Genomic DNA, 7,291 nt, shown 5'->3' with positions numbered 1-7,291 from the left:
AATGACAACTACTATATTTTTATTGGCCCAGAGTTTGCAAAAGATCTTGTTTCCTTTCAGAAAGTACCTGGAAGTTGCAACACCACAATCCTAGCCAAGCCTTATGCTCCCATGTTAATGCACACTTAAAACTGCAGTGAGGTGAGTTACATAACAAGACAAATAACAATGTGTGACACCAGTATTACCAACCTTTCTTTTAAGAACTCAGAGGTTTCAAAATGTATGAACTAGACCTCACTTCCTCTTCTACAGCAAGTAAATATTATGTCAGTGAAAGGCTTTCATCCAGCTACCCCAAGGACAGTCTTATTTGTGAGACTTGTGTATGAACTACAGGGTGGTTTCTTTGTTCCTCACATATCCCAAAATGAAGGCAAGAGTTAGGGAGGGGCCAGATAAGACTGTTTTCAAAGGAATGTTTCATACCAAACTGCTTTTGGTAAGTGAAGAAGATAAGACTGTCCCTAGAGTGGCATTGCCATTTCTGCTCTTAAAGGCAGATTAAGAAGATACCTGTTAAAACAGAAATGTGGTAGATAAATCCACAATTTTAGGTGGTTTTCAAACATTTTGCCTTGAGAAGTCCTAATTTTTTTCAGTGTAAGTGCAGCAACCCATATAACAAAAATGGGTTTAAAAGTCATGTAACGCTTTACTGCAGATAATGTGGCAAGGGGCAGCTCTTCAGGCCCTGTGAGAACTCAGAGAGCTGATGGCCTCAAGGACAAGCTCAGAAGTGGGATTATTTCTGAAGAGAGTGCAAGAGACATATCTGTCAGTGACAAGGCTGAATGGCTCAAAGAGATGGTGATGGCAGAATGGACAAGGTGAGATTCAGGTGAAAGTTCAGCAAGAAGGTCTGGTCTTGTCCACGGCCTTGCAGATGCAAGGAGAAAATTGAGCTTGATTTTCTTGTGAATGGGGAACCATTTGGAGAAATGATGAAATACAGCCTCGCTTAGGGAGTAGAACCAATGGCAGAGGAAGTCGTCATATGGAGTTCATCATAATATGAACATATGAGCTACAGTGACAGATAAAACAGGGATTTCAGATACATTTGACAGGAAGAAAATTATGCTGTAGAGTATTTGTGTTAGACAAGAGGACTCAAAAAGACCCAAGATCCCCTTCAAGAGACAGAAGAATGGAAATAATTAATGGAAAAATTAGAAATTTACTGAGACTAACAATGCTCAACAGAACAGCAGAGGGAACGTGCCAGGGGCAAAGGCTGAGATGCCCAATACAGAGCCTTGTAGCCCCACCAAAGCAGTTCTGTGAGTTCTCTTTGCCTGTTTTATTCATAAATCCATGAGTACAAAAGCAGCGTTCAGCACCAGCCAGTTACATGTGCAATTTCTAACTGGCAACATTTAACATCACTGTTTGGTTCAGAATTTCTGCCCTGAATGTAAACAAAGCTACAGCTCTCCCTCCTCTGGCATAACAAAACTTAACAAATTCACAAACATATCGGGAAAAAGTGTTGACATGCACCTCTGCATAGGAATGTGACACTGGATGTTGTTTTTAATCAGCCCACGATGCTCACATCACATCTCCCTCTCTGAGACACTAAGGAGGAGGTCACCTGGGCACGGGTGTGTCTGCTCAGAGAGCCTCGTGATTATTGCTTTTGACAGCCTGGGGTCCCTGTCTGCTGTGAATCCCAGGCTGTGTAAATTAAGCAAGGGAAGCTGTAAGTGTAGTTACTTTGTTGTCATAAAAGTCACCCGTACTTTATGTCTAACATGCAGAATTTCAACTCCTTAAGCAGGAATGTCTATATAAATTCTTTCAAACTGCACTGACTTGGAAAGACCCACTTCCCCTGTTGCAAATGTGTTATTAATATATTGCCTCCACGCTATTAAATTAAAATGTCCCCCTCATGTTTCCGATCTTACTTCCAGATTTTTAGCCATGTGGCTGGAAGGCAGCAGAGATTGAATTAAATGGGTGATTTAGGGACATGTAGCAGTAAAAAAAACAACCAAAACCCCATAGGACTTCATCATCTGCCTCACTAAAAATAAATAACTTAAATTTTTTAAGACTCTCTTGCTTGTCAGAATTATGTAAATCTCACTAGGATATTGATTGAGTTTGTCATGCCCCTGAAGGAGTGCTCCAAGGTGAGAAAGGATATCAATTTGCCATCCTCCCACCTGCCATTCCCTAGCCCTGCCTGTAATAGTGTGGACCCTCCTGTCACTCCTGCCAATGAGCCTCCACATGGAAACACATGCACTGTTTTCAAAACAGTAGCCCAGCATAAGTAGGGAACAGTTTCATGTTCTCAGACTGCCACAGCATAAGAATTCATAAGAATGAATGTGCAGTTTTTTCTACAAAACTCAGTGGAAAGAGCACTTACCTACAGTGCCAAGAGTGAACTTTGTTTCTCACATCAAAAATATGTCATTGCAGCTGAGCATGTGGGAATCCAGAGAGCACAGCAGGCTTCCCTAACACTTGCTACTAAATTTCAGGGTTTAACTCAGCAAGGGAAGATAGCATGTGGAGTTATCATGTGGAGTTCTCCATCAAAGAGACTAACAGCGTCATAGAACATGACAGCACCCAGACAAATTGTGCACTTATACCTTTAAAGATTCCTGTAAGTAGAAGGAATTAATGTGGCATGTTTCAATTTGCTTTTTTAAACTGGACCCATGTGTCTGTGGACACCCTGGTGATGCCAGGACAGTCACTGGCTCTCCCAGGGAGTGGAGCTGAAATTCCCTTGCTGTTCATGGAGATGGGGAGAGGTCAGTGTGACTGCAGGGCATTTGTTTGCTCAGTGTGAAATACCTTGTTCCTGCTGCTGATCCACTGTTTGCTCCTGCAGTTCAGCCCTGCAGTCTCTTCCCAGGTATCCTGCTCTGTTTGTTCTAGGTTCTGGTATGAAACAATGATCAGGGAACACCCAAAGGAGCTGGAAGAACAAACTATAGCATAAGAACATAAAGCCAAAACCCCCCAAATCCTTCCGCAGCTGCTAATCTCTGATTTCACAGTTGCCACCTATCCATCTCCAACACAGCTTTCCCACACCCATCAAATTGCACACGAATGATACTGAGAGAACCATGACATCCCTGCAGGGCTGAAGCAAAAATATCCCACTGTTTAGAGTTGCATGGCAACATAAATAACTTTGACCTCGATAAAAGGGTAAAAAAAAATAACAAATTTAGGAAGGGGGGGTCTCCCATACGAGGTCAGTGTAACACAGGGTAAGTCAATCAGGGGCTTGAAAACCCTCAACTCATAAAACTGCTCTTCTTACTGATTGCAACATCAAAACACAGAGCAGGGAAAATGTGGAAATGGGGAGGAAAATTTAAATCAATCAAAAACTTCACTAAGACAAAACATCTTATATAATCTTCCCACTGGGAAGAGAAAGAGAATAGACTTTCATGTAACAAGTGCTAGTTTTGTCAGTTGATGTACTTCTGGAAGGCACTCAAGTATTCCAGTGGCATACACAATAGAAGAGCAAAATGAACAAGAGAGAAGGGAACAGAAATAGACTTGGTTAGCTTTGTCTGGGAGAGCTGGTCAAAAATTTAAATTTCCATTTCAGTAAAAATTTCAAAATTCTTGACAACTTTTTATGCTCTTTCAAAGGAAAAGAAAAATAAAAGCAATACAGTTTTTGAAAAGAAACTCTAACCAGTGAAAAATGTCTCTGAAATAATAAATACTAAATCTGGAAGACCGAATTTCAATCCTCTCAATCTTCCTACATTTCTGATAAGTTCAGGAAATAGTCTTATCTAAGTTTTTACTGACTGGCATCTGGTTTTCCTGACTCTTGGATTCCTCTAATATTTTGAATATATCCTTCTAACCAGTGATACCAAACATTTTTACAAAATCCTATGAATTATTTCAGATAGCAGAATTAAAAGGGAAAATAGTTATTTTCATCCTACAGTTAAAAGAAAATAAAGATTAACAGATTGAGATCAGCAAAGCTTACTGAAAAGGAATCTCTAGCTGGACATCCAGGACTAAAGGCTCCCAAATTAGATGCCATGTCTGCACACTTTATATCTCACAGTAGGAAATTTCTCAACTGCAAATAGCACAGCAAACCAGGGCATGTGGTCAGCCTTCCTTCTCTTAAAGATTCTAATATTTAAGAAAAATAAATTAATTTACAAATAATAGTCTACTATTACAGCCTGGTAAAACTGTTCAGACTCCACAGTTTTTCTTCAGCCTGAAATTCCTGTTATAGGGACAATGGGGGACTTGGACTGAAGTGATTCTGAGCCAATTTACATCTGCTGAAGATTTGCCCAGGTAGTGGAAAGGGGCCAATAAGACTATGCAAATCAATTAGTCTAATTTGTCTTGAGGTTTTTCTCAGACCTCTATGGGTTTTCACACACTTTATTTTTAAATGCTGATTATACTGTCATTTAAGGGAGCAATATGCTGCCTTGACAAGACTGGTGACTTTCACTTTCTGACATTTTCCCTGCAGACATTTTCTTGCCTTCGCGTGCAGGTTCTGAGTAGGTGATGGCTATATAGGAGACAGCCCTGATGTTCCAATATCTTGTGAACTCGATGATCCAAAAGTAATGTACTTAATCAAGTGTAAAGCAAAAGGTGATTAAGTTTTGCAGTACTGTACAACGCCTGACTGCTCAGAAATGCATCTTTTGATGTGGTACAGAGAATTGGACCAGTGCTGTCTGCTTTACCAAAAAATGTCAGTTTAGTAATCTGAAAAGAGAGCCTCAGAAATCCCCACAAGTGTTTAACTTTGATGTGAAGCTTTAAAAAGACGATATTTATCTGTTTGCTTGGTTAATTTGCTTGAATTTTAAGCTCAGGAAGGTGTCCATTTGACATCTAGGAAAGTGGTTCTTTGCTTTTTTTCCAAATGAGTTTGAGCAGGGGCAGCAAATTTCCAATCATCGCTAGTTGTTCCAAGCATCCAACCAAAAAAAAAGAGAGAAAGCAAAAAAAGAAAGCCATCAACTCACCTTTCCATTGTGGTTTATATGAATTATTAAGAACTGAGATTCAGTGGAGCCTCAATTTTTGAGCATAGAATCAATACTGTATTTTATATAACAAGTGCAGTAAACCCAGCTCGTTCTGCTTCCATCGCAGTGAAGCCTTGTCAAGTCTCTCAGGCAACCTAATTCACCAGGGCCCAAGTCTCTCACCACTGATGTGAAAGGTGGATTGAGGTGGGTTGAAAACTGGCTGAAGAGCTGGGCCTGGAGGTGCTGATCGTGGCACAAAGTCGAGATGGAGGCCAGTCAGCTGCAGCACCCCACAGGGGGCAATACTGGGGTCCAGTCCTGCTTAACACCAGCAGTGATCTGATTGATGAGCAAAACTGGGAGAAGTGACTGGTATGCCACAGGGTCATGCTGTCTTTGAGAGGGACCATGGCAGGCTGCAGAACTGGCTGGCAGGAACCTCACAAAGTTGAGTTAGAAGTCTGAAATCCTGCCCCAGGGGAGCACATGTAGGGAAACATGCTGGAAAGCAACACCTAGCTGGAAAGCAGCTTGGCAGAAAAGGACCTGGGGGTCCTGGCAGGCACCGAGCTGAGCCAATGATGTTCCCATGCTGCACAGTACCCTGAGCTGCACTGGGCAAAGCACTGCCAGCAGCTTTGGGGAGGTGATCCCTCCCCTGTATTTAGCACTAGTGAGGTCACACCTGGTTTCTGTGCCCAGTTCTGGGCTCCTCAACACAGGAGAGACAGGGACATACTGGAGACAATGTGGCAAAAGGCCACAAAGGTAATTAAAGTACTGGAGCATCTCCTGTGAGGAAAGGCTGAGACAGCTGGGACTGCTTAGCACAGAGAAGAGAAGGCTTGGAAGGGCCTGATGGATATAAATACCAAAAGAGAGACTGCAAAGGGATGGAGCAAGACTCTTGTCAGTGGTATCCTGTGATGGGCCTGGGGGCAACGAGCACAGACTGAAATAGAAGGTTCTGTCTGAACATCAGGGAACGCACCTTACTGTGAGGGTGACCAAGCATGGGCACAGGTTGCCCAGAGAGGTTGTGGAGTCTCCTCTCTTGGAAATAATCAAAAGCCACCTGGACATGGTTCTGGGCGACTGTTTCAAGGTGGCCCTCCCTACTTGTGCAGTGAGGTTGCACAAGGTGACCCCCAGATGTCCTTTCCAAAGTCAACCATTCTGTGATACTGTAATTCTGTGAAAGACTTGTTCACTTCAGTGGGGTTGAGATGTCACCTTCTGTGCAGGAGCCCATGGGATTCAGGTATTTTCTTGTGCTGTAAGAACTATTTGCAGCCACTACTGCAAATACAGGACAATGTGTTACTATGTCTCAGGCATGAAAGAGAGAGAATAGATCTGTCCTGAGTTCAGTGAGAAGTTATCTCTGCAATTATTGCCTCTTCAGTGAAGGTGCTGTAAAAAGGACAGTTGTGATGGGCCACAGGCCTGCAGGGAACTGACACCAGCAATCCCACCTCCAGAGGCATTAATTAGGCAGATGTGTGTCAGTCTGTACCCAAAAGGTGAAAGGCTCCTTTGTCATATTACCTGTACCCAAACTACCTGATTGTATTTTAAAACTCCTTTCCCAAACATAAAAACCAAACACAAATTTCCTCACACGTATCACAAGTCACTGCAAACCTGCTAGCTGCCAACAATCCACATTGCACTGAACATTAATAATCATGTGGGCACACTTCTCATCCTCTGTATGCCCACAAAGAAAGTTCACACAGTCACCAAGAGGGGAAGGACTTGAGTAAGCCTATAGAGAAACTAAGGAGAGGTGCAGCAGGCTTCAAAGTATTTCCTTTTTGTCCTGCTTGGTAAATTGAATACGGAATGTGACTGACAATGAAGAGGGAAGAAAGAAGATAATAAATCCTGTTTGCTATTTGAGGTTTTAAGTTGTTCTTTGAAACTGGAACCTGAAGTTGACTGAACTGGGTTATATATTACATTTAGGAATATGCAGAGCTTGACTGCAGAAATGTTATACATCCTACAGCATTTGCAATTCTAAGTAGAAAATATGTAACCTAAGAAGCTGAGTAATGACCACACAAAATTTCTAAATAATATTTTAAGTCCTTCACTGGGATAATTATATGTCACTCAGGTGAAAAACAATTTCAATCTGCATCTTGTGGAAGTTCACCTCACTGTTTCAGACCAAAAAAAGGAAAAGGGGAATGAAAATATTTACAGGTTAGAAACTGAACTGTGCATTAACAGTAAAGAGTAAAATACTGTCTTTCTAAATAAAT

The sequence above is a fragment of the Vidua macroura genome, chromosome 10 (assembly GCF_024509145.1).
Source record: "Vidua macroura isolate BioBank_ID:100142 chromosome 10, ASM2450914v1, whole genome shotgun sequence".
NCBI lineage: Eukaryota > Metazoa > Chordata > Aves > Passeriformes > Viduidae > Vidua > Vidua macroura.
Note: the sequence above shows the minus strand (reverse complement) of the source record.